Source organism: Anopheles nili, chromosome 3, assembly GCF_943737925.1.
Source record: "Anopheles nili chromosome 3, idAnoNiliSN_F5_01, whole genome shotgun sequence".
Taxonomy (NCBI): Eukaryota; Metazoa; Arthropoda; class Insecta; order Diptera; family Culicidae; genus Anopheles; species Anopheles nili.
In genome coordinates this window covers 44,163,935-44,175,556 of record NC_071292.1, presented here as the reverse complement: position 1 = coordinate 44,175,556, position 11,622 = coordinate 44,163,935, and positions in this window count along the sequence as shown.

Genomic DNA, 11,622 nt, shown 5'->3' with positions numbered 1-11,622 from the left:
TCTCCTACGCCTCATCCCACGACCTCATCCCGGTGAATGAGGACTTAACTCTCGTCTTCGACGGGTGTCGCCAGCTTGCGGCCGACCACAGTGCCACAGTTTCGCGCCTTGGGGGCACAAAACTCTAACTAATGGGCGCTGCTGCTCCTGCTCCTGCTGCTGGGAAGCCGCCACACGGAACGGGACGGCGAAATCCGGCGAAAACGATGGCACAATGAAAACGCACACACACACAAAGACACGACGCGACCAGGAGGAGAAAACAAAAAAAAAAACAAGCAACAAAAAAACAAGGGCACGCGAGAAGGTTTTCAATTAAAATATTTTCTAAATTGGATTGATGGCGATTCAGAGATAAACACATTTTACACTTCATTAATGCCGTTTTGTATTATGTCTTTTGTTTTGCTGCGTTGTTCCGTTGGCTATGGGGGAGGGGAGGTGGGGAGATGGGAGGCCACCCTCGCTTGGAGTCCTTTTTTGCCCGGGCATTGTACTTTTATAAGGACGAACATCGCAGACGGTACGAGCTGGAGGAGCATTTTTCCGTTGTCATTCCGAGCCAGGATTGTTTGTTCCGTCTCTAGCGCGGCGCATCCTTGCACCTGGAGTGAGGTCTGGAGTTTATCGTGTAAATTGGACTGGACTGGAGTAGTTTGAGGCACTAATTTGTGGCTGGGGGCACCTTTGCTACCGGAAACGGTATCTAAACGGCGTGCTGGAGTGCTGGGAAAAGGGCTTTTTATTGCCAACGTGCACGAGCTATTGCTGATTTTCTGTGGGTAAGTTCACGCACTTTAATTATGACTAACATTGCAGCACGTGTAGATAGGAGTGTTTATGTAAATAATTTGATTCACAAAAGGAAGAGTAATATTTCCTATCGTTTTGTACTTAGAAAATGAAGCTGAAAGAGTGATTTTTTTGCTCGAAAATACCGCATTTATTAACGGATGTTTGCCGGATTAATTGGTTATATTTACAAACAATATGCATCACCCTGAAAAAAAAATGCAAATAATACAAAAAAAACATGCACCTATTTGAGTTGAATATTGTTCTGCTCCGAAAACTCCCACCCACGAGTTGAATAAACCCAAAAGCCCGCCACTAAAGACGTGTCGCCACCAGCAATAGATAGCACATTGCCATGCATTTATGTCACGGCGCGGAAAAACCTTTGAAAATGTAATCTCCACCATTGTACCATGCCGGTATGAGCATTTGATTGGCAAATATTTATTTCCTCGATCGCTTCGACAACCGGCAACATGCATTCCGCACGCAACGCCACCAAAGCCGAATGGAAAATGCTTTGGAAAAACCCTTTTACGACTCGCGCGCGGCACACGTTACGCCATTAGCGCACGATTGTCAGTGCTCACGTGCGTCGTTGTCACCAGCTGGCGTCACCAATATGCAGGACTCACAGCACGGCTGCTGCCTTTCGGGCGTCTTACAAGCCCTGGTTGCTGTTGCCAATTTCCGTGGCAGCACCTTGCGCCGTAAAGTTAATATTGGGCCGATTTTTGTCGCCTGCCAAGACGCCCGGGTTTCTTGTGGCGTGCGCGCGGGAAAGAGTTGTAGTTGTAGTCAGCGGCCTCGCGGAAATTTTCAATTTTACAGCCCACGCTGTCGTTTAATCTAAACAGCAGGAGGAGGATGAGGACAACGAACGTCGACGAACGGATTTACGCGCCCCAAATGCTGCCAGTTTGAAGGCGATCTCGCTGGCGTTAGTGCTTGTACCGTGTTCTTGTTCGACGCTGGAAACAAGTGTCTTTTATAACTGTGAGTTTTCCTCGCACCAGCCCCGGTCCGGTTGTCCTGAGGTCCTAGGACCTTCCATCGAATGTGCCACTCTCTCTCTCTCTCTCTAGGGTGTAGACTATCGATCCTCATGGTCGAAAGGGGTGTCAAAGCGAACGCGGGCTAATGCAATGCGGCGGGTGGTGGAACAAAGACGAAAAAAAAAGGGTTGAAATGTACAACGAAATCGAATTAAATTTTATAAATATTACCCCCACCCCATCCGGGCGTTTCGCACGCAAACTGCGCCACCTTGTCGCGCGCTAAACACCCAAACCGAAGGGTTTCGCGCCCCTCGGGCAAAAGGGGCAAACTTCCGGTGGCGCGCGCAGAAAAGGCTGCCTTTTGTCTGGCCGGGTTGGCGAGGAGTAAGTTGGCGTGTCGCGAAGGGCACACTTCCATTGGCCTGCTCGCTGGCGTCGCGCTGTAAACAAGCGAGTCTTTCGATTCGCTAATTTGTTATGTGGGGTGTCAGTTGGTATTATTGTGATTTTAATTTAAATTTAACCATATGCTGCCGCTACTCAAATGGTGCTTAAAACTTTTCCCAGCTTTTCGCCGACGGAGTCCACGAGGTGGTCGTTTTCGCGCGCGCTGCATGAAGGATGAAAATGTGCACCCGGGAAAGCCTCTCTCTCTCGAGCCTCACACACTGCGTCTTGGGAAGGTTTAATGTTTGGTGCACAGTGTAAAGATGTGTGCTCAGTTTTGGTCGCTGTCGGATAACAGCGGTGGCAATTTTGCGAAGCCGCATCACCTTTCTTCGGTTGAAGCGATTCCAGCGAGCCATGTCTTAGTGCCTTAGAGGGAAGCGGTTTATGGTTTTAATTAGAGCAATTTCTAAGTGCCACTTTTTGGCGAATCAGCACGTGTGATACGTTATCTGCTCGGATTATGGTTGTTACTGTTATGGGAAAATTTTATTTGTGCTCATTTGTCATTTTTATATCATCTTCATTTTTATATAACCTGCGACAGGTGTACCATATTCAGCATGTGTTGATATTCACATTCATTACAGTCCTTTTTATATGTTTCTTCTGTTCAAAACATTGAGTTTTTCAAGTTATTTTCTTCTCCTGGTTTTTTTTACTATTTTTCCCGAGGTACATTATTCGACATTATTCATCATAGTACAAAACGCGTCATTCTTATTGAGTTAAGGTTAAGATATTATGTAAACCAGAATCAATGTAATCTTCACATTTATATGAGCAAATTAATCATGAAATACCACTACTGCTGTTCAATTTATTTCAGTATACTTTTTTAATGTTTTTTTTTCAGTTGAAAAGGAGTATCAGAACCTTTCACGGAAAATTAACGCCTCCTTTGACCGCATGTTTTGAAGTATTTTTAAACTTAATTGTCATTAGGAATTAGCTCATGGAACAATCAACCAAAGGCAAGCTAATAAAGATTTTCATACAAAAAATGATTTTGCTGAAGGTGTCCCTAAGCCGGGACTAGTCATTAGATCAATAGAGTGTACCTACCTAAATTTTTCTTGGGAGAAATTCACTGTAACTTGTTTGCTTTAACTCCCATATTCCAGGATATAATTTATTCTCAATGTTCCTTGAAGAGCGCCTAATCCGCCGTCCACCATCAATCAAATACCGTTTTTGTTCAATCACGCTAGCGAGCGTGCGTGGGTGTGTGTTCGACCGTGTTGGAGATGAAATTTTTGCTTGTCCCGCTGACATCTAACTCAAGCCATCTGACATTTCGAATCGTCACCGCTTAATCGGAATTGCCGTCTCGCTCGCACCGTGTCAGTATTATTTTAAGCAGGCGTTGAAGTCAATTGTGGCGCGATTGTGACGCACCATGCGAAGGGTCGGAATGTCTAATTTCTCGATAGTAAAGTCGCTACACGTGTCTCGCGCGGATGTGCGCCGAACGTGTGCGTACATATGTACACATTTGCCACACGGCCAAGGACCTTGCCAAGGGTGGCACCGGCCGGATGTGGGATTGCCAGCGATAAAAACCAGATCATGACACTAATGAATACGGCGTCCCAAATCACCGTTCGACCGTTCGCAAAAGGCCATTTCAGGGCGCTAATCTTTGACGTTCGTCAAGCATCGCTGGCTTTCCCCGCACACGCCGGCAAGGTGGATTATGATGCAACAACTCACGAGAACGTCCTTCGACTATGGGCGCCGATTTTTAAGAGGGGTGAGCTGGCGTGCTTGAGGTTTTTTTTTCTTTTGCTTTCTTCCTATTGCTGCTCCCTCCCAAAAGCGATCCTTCGCTTTTGCCGCGCGTTCATAATTCCGTCAAAAAGATGACACGAAGTTATGCGAAATTGCGCCCCAAAATTAAAAGGACGAACGCCGAGTGCGGCCAACCAAGCGGCATGTTTATAAATACGTCAATTCGTCGTACAGTCACGTGGCGCTGACATTTGTGCCATGTTGTCGGGGGTGTGTGTTGCCTGCACAAGCCTGGGTTCGAGGGAAAAGAGAAAGGATACCCGGTGGTAAAGGAAAAATAGTTCCAAAGAATCCGCTGGCTTCTTGCTCATCATGTGACGCATGCAAAAGCATGGTGGTGTTTGGAAGCTGCCGCAGTTGACACGAGTCGGTTGTGACTCGTGAGACGATTGATTTTGTGGTGTGTCAACACACGGCAAAAAGGCAGAAGGGATGAAGAGTCCTTCAGATGTGTAATTGTTTTCCACGCAACTAATTGCATTTCACAGCGTGTAGCTGGAGCCTTTTTCGTTTGGAATGCTCGCTGCTCGATGACCTATCGGATGCCTGTGTGCGTTCGAAGGGACCACGTTTGGTTCGTACTTGTCGTAAATCACTAAATCGATATTCACTGGGGGCGTTTAATCGCGCCACCAATCGATCTAATTAAAACCACGCGCCGTTCTTCGCTCGCGATGCAATCCAGCATCAATGCATCGAATGGCTGGATGATTCCGACCTGAACGTGGTCCGTTTTTTTTTTGTTCTCACCAACCACGCCCGGGTTACTCCACCCTGGGTAGCGATAATTTCACGCGACCTATCCGCGGTTTTGGTCGCGAATTTTACGCACATTTATCGCCCTAACGCGAGCACAGCTAAGTCTAAGTACGATCGCTGGTAGGGGAATCATTTCGAGGACGATAATCACGCGTGCTGCAAGGGGTTTGGCGGGCTAAATTGAATGGCGAAATTTAATTATCTCCTATCGTGATGCTTCGCCCTCACTCGGGGTGGAAAAGAGACCACGCGCGCGCGAACGGCGGGGTGGCACAAGCATAAATAATGTTAACAGCTCTAAGTGCTTATGAAAATATGTTTTTCGCCGGGTGGGCGCCCGTTGCGAAACAGTCGCGAAAGTTCGTCGCGCTCCAAAAGGTACAGGCGCTGGGGTTTTGGCTGCGAAAATGACAAATGTGGTGGTATGCGTGGTGTCCTTGCCATCATCGGTCGATCGACCGTTAATTAAGAAGCCAACCCGTGCAGTGGGAGCGTTTTGATTTTACGACCCGCTTTCCCTTCGCGCGAACCTTTTGACGATCGGGCGGCAATCATAATTGGAAGGCAATTTAGATCGATTTAGTTTTTGTCGCAGCTCGCTGATAACCGCGACGGTGGCGTTAGTTTTGGGGTGCAATAATATTCGCTCGCTGTAGCTATTACGGTTCTTTAGTGATAATTCGTGTGTGTATGTATGAAATTGTGTATTATGAGCATTAAAAGATACTATCTCGTGATGTGTGTCATTGCAATGTTAATATCATTGGTTAATATCATTTATTCGTTTTTCGCTTATTTTTATAAATTTAAAGATGTTTGACCTACTGACAAGCTACACGCTGCTGAGTAGCAGGAATAAAATTGGCGAAACAGGAAAGTTGAAAACAAGTATGGAGAGTTACTTCACTCTAAGTTTAAGCTTTTCGCCTATAAATACCATCATTTGAATCGTCAACAAACGAGCAATGTAATATTGTGTGCGTTTTTGAGTCCTTTAGCTGCTCTAAAATACTGTTGAAGGCTATCACATGCCGCTCAAAAGGTGGCAGCACCCGTGAAACCAAAAACACGTCTCGAGCCTCTCTGATTGACGAAAATTTCCACTCTAAACCAACGACTGGCACGTCGACATTTTCTCTCGAAAATGCGAACAAATTTTTGCCAGCTGTTCATGACGTCACGGTTCATCTGGAGCAGGGTTGCACGGGGTGAACGAAAAAATGCGAACGAACAAGAGAAGAGAAAAAAAACATCGCGTACTAGTGCCGGTACCGGCCACCGGAGGTCGCTGCTGTAGACGATATTTTCTTTTGTGGTTATTTAATGTGGGGTGAAAGAAAAAAAAAACCATCCGAAACGCGAAACGAATAAGCCACGCCTGTTTTCTCGTTCGTTTTGGAAGTGTGTGTGCTTGGGAGAACGAGTGAGAAGGAAAGACACTCGATGTTTCTCGCTTGCACTAAAGCGATGCGCATTCACGGGGCGATGTTATTTGCGACGCGAACGCATAGAACGCCGAAAGAAACAAATCAAGACTGCAAACTGGTGGGGTGGAACACAGAAAAAAAAAACGAAATAAAAGAATAAAATAGATCGCCAAATAACGCGCCCTCTCCCTTGCACAGTGGGGTCGCCGTTGGTGTTGCGCGCTTGTCTATTTTTATGTGTATCATCAGCGCGCAGAACATAAATTTATACCACATTATATTGCCCAAATACTCGCATACAGACACACGCCGACGCCGCGGAGAGTGTTTCTTTTATAAAATTGTATTGAACAATGTTTCGATTATGTTATCTGTAAGCCGGGCGAACACAAGAAAGGACAAACGCGTGTGTACAGTTTTACACCGAGACCGTGTGCGATAGAACGAACGAGTCGTGGGCACCCCTTAAGGGCAAAGGGCGCTGCGCCGGGGGTTGCGAGTTTATCCAGCACTAAGCGAGACAGGCGAGCGAGAGAGAGAGCGAGCGAGAGAGCGAGAAATGTCAACGAAAAGAACGCCAGTTGGCAGTGGATCTACTTTTCTGCGACTATTCTCTCGCCGCGCGAGACCAGGACATTCGCTGGATTCGTTTGGGTTGGGTTCGTAGTTGGCCTCATCGATGGTTACACTTGTTCGGGTGCAAGGATGGCATGTTTGGAGGGGCAAGATGTCACGTTGTAAGATTAAGCAGTAGCAGCAGCAGCAGCTCGTAGAACGAGGAACATGAACCTGGTCACAGCACCGCACGGAGGGAAGCCGTGAAGGCTTTTGTTAAGAGAGTGGTTTTATCATGCTTGTTACTATTTCTTTTTTACTTCATAAAACGCTATTGTATTTTTAGGGAAGCGTGCAGTGGTTGTATGGAATGGAACGTCCCGTTCCGGGGGTTGAGTGGCAGAAATATTGAACCGAATTGTGTTGGAACAGTCTGGGGAATAATAATGCACTGAATAGAGCTGGACACTGTATACTTGCTCGTGTTAAAATAGTGGAAGTTTATGAGAACAAAGAGAATAATGAAAAAAAGTACAGTGTGAGTACATTTATATCACATTTAACTTTAACAACATACATTCTTTGCTCTATTCGTTACTTTATGAACCTGAAAATGGTTTATATTGCTTTATCCAGTACTTGTTCACCTAGCTGAGCTAACAAAAGTACGAATAAATATCACTTTCTCAGGGTATGACGTAGCACTTGAAAGTAAATAAATACTAAAATGTTCACTCTTAACCCTCAAGCGTGTAAGAACCACTCTTTATGAACATCATTCCCACTGAAATGTCCGTACAAATCCACCTCGACGGCATTTAACAGAAACAAAAACACAACTATTATGCTCCATTTCGCGAGAACGGGGGAAGGCAAACAACTTTATTAATTTTTATCGAACGATACGCATCGCCATCACCGTACGTGGGTACACTGGAAATCCGTGGAAAATATCGCCTCCCGGCGCCAATATGGCGATTGGAATACATATATATATCGGTCGCGCTAGTCGAAAACCCGCTCCCGAGCAAGTACGAAAACAGGATATATACGACTTAATCGCTGATTTGCGTTCCGCGCCAGCATAACGCCAGCCGGTCTCCTTTTTTAGATCCGCAACCGGTGCCGGAAAAGTCCTTGGAAATGCCCCAGTTTCGGCTCGAGCTTCGGGGCTTGGCCAGGACACTTTGCATGGAAATGCGTGAGGTTTCATTTTTTTTCTTTCTCCTCTCCAGGGCGCGGCAACCGCAGTGGGCAGTGGAGCAAAAGCGAAGCAAAGAGCAGCCCGATACGAATCACTGCCGGTGGTGCGCTAATGGCATGTTCTTAATCAAATGAATTGTACATTCTAGTTGGAAATTAAAATAAGATTGCCTCGCCCGAGGCGTGTTTCGTTCGGTTCGCTCACTTCAGCGGTTGCTTACGGACCGTATAATAATAGGCTCTATTTTCCTTCATTCTTTTATTTTGTTCGTTAACCCGATGTTCGGCCCGATGGCTGGCTAATGCAACCGTTTGGGGAGTTTATGTTGCTGCCGTTCACGGGGGGACGGGGATTTGAGCCGCAAGAGAACACCCACAAGAGGGAGGCGAACTATCTTGCATACGCGCTTAAATGCTAGTTCGGCAAACATATAAATTAGCTTAATGAAGCAAATGAATATTTTGTTACATTTATAGAACGCGAACGCGGTGTTTTGGGGCGGCTGGTGGCCACAGCCCGCGAGCATTAGCATAATGCTTTATGCGATTTTAGCACGTTTCGTTTATACTTTGTTCTTTTTTTTTTCTTTTGTGTTGGTGATAATTGAACATGCGAATAATGGCGCCCGTTTGGTTTGGAACGCGCCAGAAGTTCGATCGGATGTACGCGTTTTGTTGGCTCTCTCTCTCGCTCTGTCTCTCCAATTTTCCACAAACAGTTCCGATTTTCCACACTCAACCCCTCGGGTCGGTATTTAATTAGCTTCTCTCGGTGCTTTGAGCAAAGCCGCACAGGTGCGCTCGCTACAAAAGCACCCCATCTCAAATGCAAATGAGCGTTTTTGGGTGATGGAATGCCACAAAACTTCAACAAGTTTCCCATGCGCGCCCGATAATCGAACGCCGGACATGGGCATTCGAAAATTTACGATCCTGACCTTGATAGCAGCATAAACGTTCCGCCTTCCGAGCCCAACCGCGGGAAAGGCCGCGTCTTTTTTTGTCTTTTTCGAGGTGCTATCTCTGATAACGAGCGTTCGGAAGCCGAAGAAAATGATTTTATACAACTCTATTCATATGCCAGGCTTGGCCGCGGCTCGGCTGTGTGTATTATTCCCGCTATCTAATACCAGGTTCCTTCTCACCCTCCCAAGATGGGGGTTAAGTTGAGCCCCAATCGAATGGAGGGGTTTATGAAACTCTTTCATCGCAAACCAAACGGCATCCTCATTGGAGTGGCGAGCTATCGAGCCTCTATCTGGCTCGAAACATCGTAAAACTAAAATGTTTTCGCCGTTAATATCACCGAATGTTTTCCGAGGGACAAGATGCGACATGGCGCGACCCGGTGATGGGTCGGTGATGAAGTGGAAAAGTTCACCCGTTTGAGGAGATCGGGGTTTTTTTTCGGTTGCCGCTAAATTTATTGTTATTAGTAATTTGCCGTCTCGATAGGAGAAGGTCCTCGTAAAAAAAAAAGAACCAAACTCCCTTCTCTCTGTTCGCTTTAACTCGCTCTCTCTCTCTCACTCTAGCTCCGTCTCTTTGTGTGCCGAAAGTGGCCGTTATTGGCTTCTGTGTGGGGTGGCTTCAGTGTGAGGCCCCCCCTTTTTTTTTAATGGTTTCTTTTTGGTCAAAATGTCTAATAATTTGTCCGGGGCCCGGGGTCCGTCCGATCATAAACCAGCGTCCAGTCCATCAATGCAATCATGCAGATGAGATGATGGTCCGGGTCTGAGTGAAAACCACCCCGGCGTAGTACGCCAAGCCGGACGACGACGGACTTTGGAGTCGTTTCAGGCGATCAGGCTACCGATGATTTGATTAATGATCCCATCCCAACCAGCGGTCGAAATCGATACATACATACGCGGTGGGCTCCTCGTGTGAAGGTTTATGTGCAAAGCGAGACGGGGCTCTACATGGCACGGGCATTTTTGCGAGCATGGCAGGGCATATGGTGTATGCTAATCTAACGGTTGTTAGAGTATGTTTTCCTGGTAAATTTTGACGTTAGCACTTCATAAACTCGACGCCGAACCCGAGGCGTGCGTGCTTCGATAGCGAAAGATTAGTTTTGCAGCGCGAAATGCAGCCCAGTGCGGATGGTGCGTAAGCTTTTCTTTTTTGCGTAACTTTATTTAAATAAATACCGGAGCTGGATCGAGCTGCCGGGGGGGTTAGATTATCATTACAGGGGCCCTATGTCGGGACGTTTTAGTTGGTTAGAGAAGGCACTAGGATTACAGTTTTGTGTTGGTGAAGTAAAACAACGATCTGGGCTTCAAGAAACGGGCGAACATTATATTATTGGGATGAGGTTAGTTGTGCAAAGACGTTAGTACATAGCGTTATACAGCGTTATACAGCGTTACAGACATTTTTAATTCCGGTTCTATTTGGTTATGCTTTAAATTGTGTACCTTACGTTATGGATCATCAAGAGATAATGTTGCTTAATAAATATTATATTAACAAAGATTGAACGAGGGATATTAATAACAAGCCAAAAAGCTAATCACAAATCTTCAGCGTTACAGCAGCAATTGGCAGCAAAAAAGGCTTTTAAAAAATCACAAAATGAGTTGCCAAATCTTCTCTTATCTATGCTAAATGTTGTACCTACCGATCAAACGCACAAACGGGACTGCATCATATGTCCACTTATGAAATCATGGCAAACGATAAAGCCCCAAAACGTTCGACAATTGAGAGATTTAACCGTTTGTCATTAAACCATTGCACCGTTTACTTCCCCAGTGGATGAAGCTCCCTAAACACCAGACAACCAAACATGCTCCTAAACCCACCCGAGAGTGAGTCTTTCACCCGATCAAGATTGCACAGGCAAAATCGCGCAAAGCTGACAACAATCCACCCAGCGATTCGTCAATGTTCGCCCGGATGAGTCCCACAGGGAATGAGAGAGAGATGAATTTCATTGCCAGTGGGGTGGGATTGTCGTAAACTTAAAAGCATAATTAAAAAAAAAGCGCAATCACAAATTGAGTTTCGGTAGATTAAAGCCGAATCCACCGACGACCGGGCGGGGTATCTGGGGGATCTTTTTTTGGTGTTTTTTTGGGGAAGCCATCGCGCGCTTTTCCCGACATCCCGAGCCCCGGTTTTAATGGCACACGGCGATTCCAGGCGGCGAGGGATTTTTGTGTGAAATTCCTAGTTCGACATGTTGTCGACAGCAGGTTACATTCGCTGGGGTCTCTGCGCAAGGGCTCACAACCCCGACCGAAGGTTTCAGGTGCGGAACAATTGAAACACACGAAAAACACGAACGGCCGCTGCTGGAGCTGATGAAATTTTGTTTTTTATTACACCCAAGCTCATTTGCTTCGTACACGCCCGGGTGCGCGTTCTAGAGCGGGGGCTTTCATGGCGGGCTTGGGCAATTAAAAGGAGATTGTTTTTTGTCGTTACTCCGAGCGCTTGTGGTAGTCCTTTCGGTAGAATCAATTCTCAGCTCCCTGTGGCCACACAAAGAGGGTAGCTTCTCGAAAAAGGGGTGGCTCGTAAAAGCAAGGTGATGTTTCTATACGCTGCTGGTCATCAAACGATCGGTACACGCCCGGACACAAGCACGGGTCGGCGCTGGTAAAAGCATTCCTGAGCGACTGCAGACCTGAGACCTT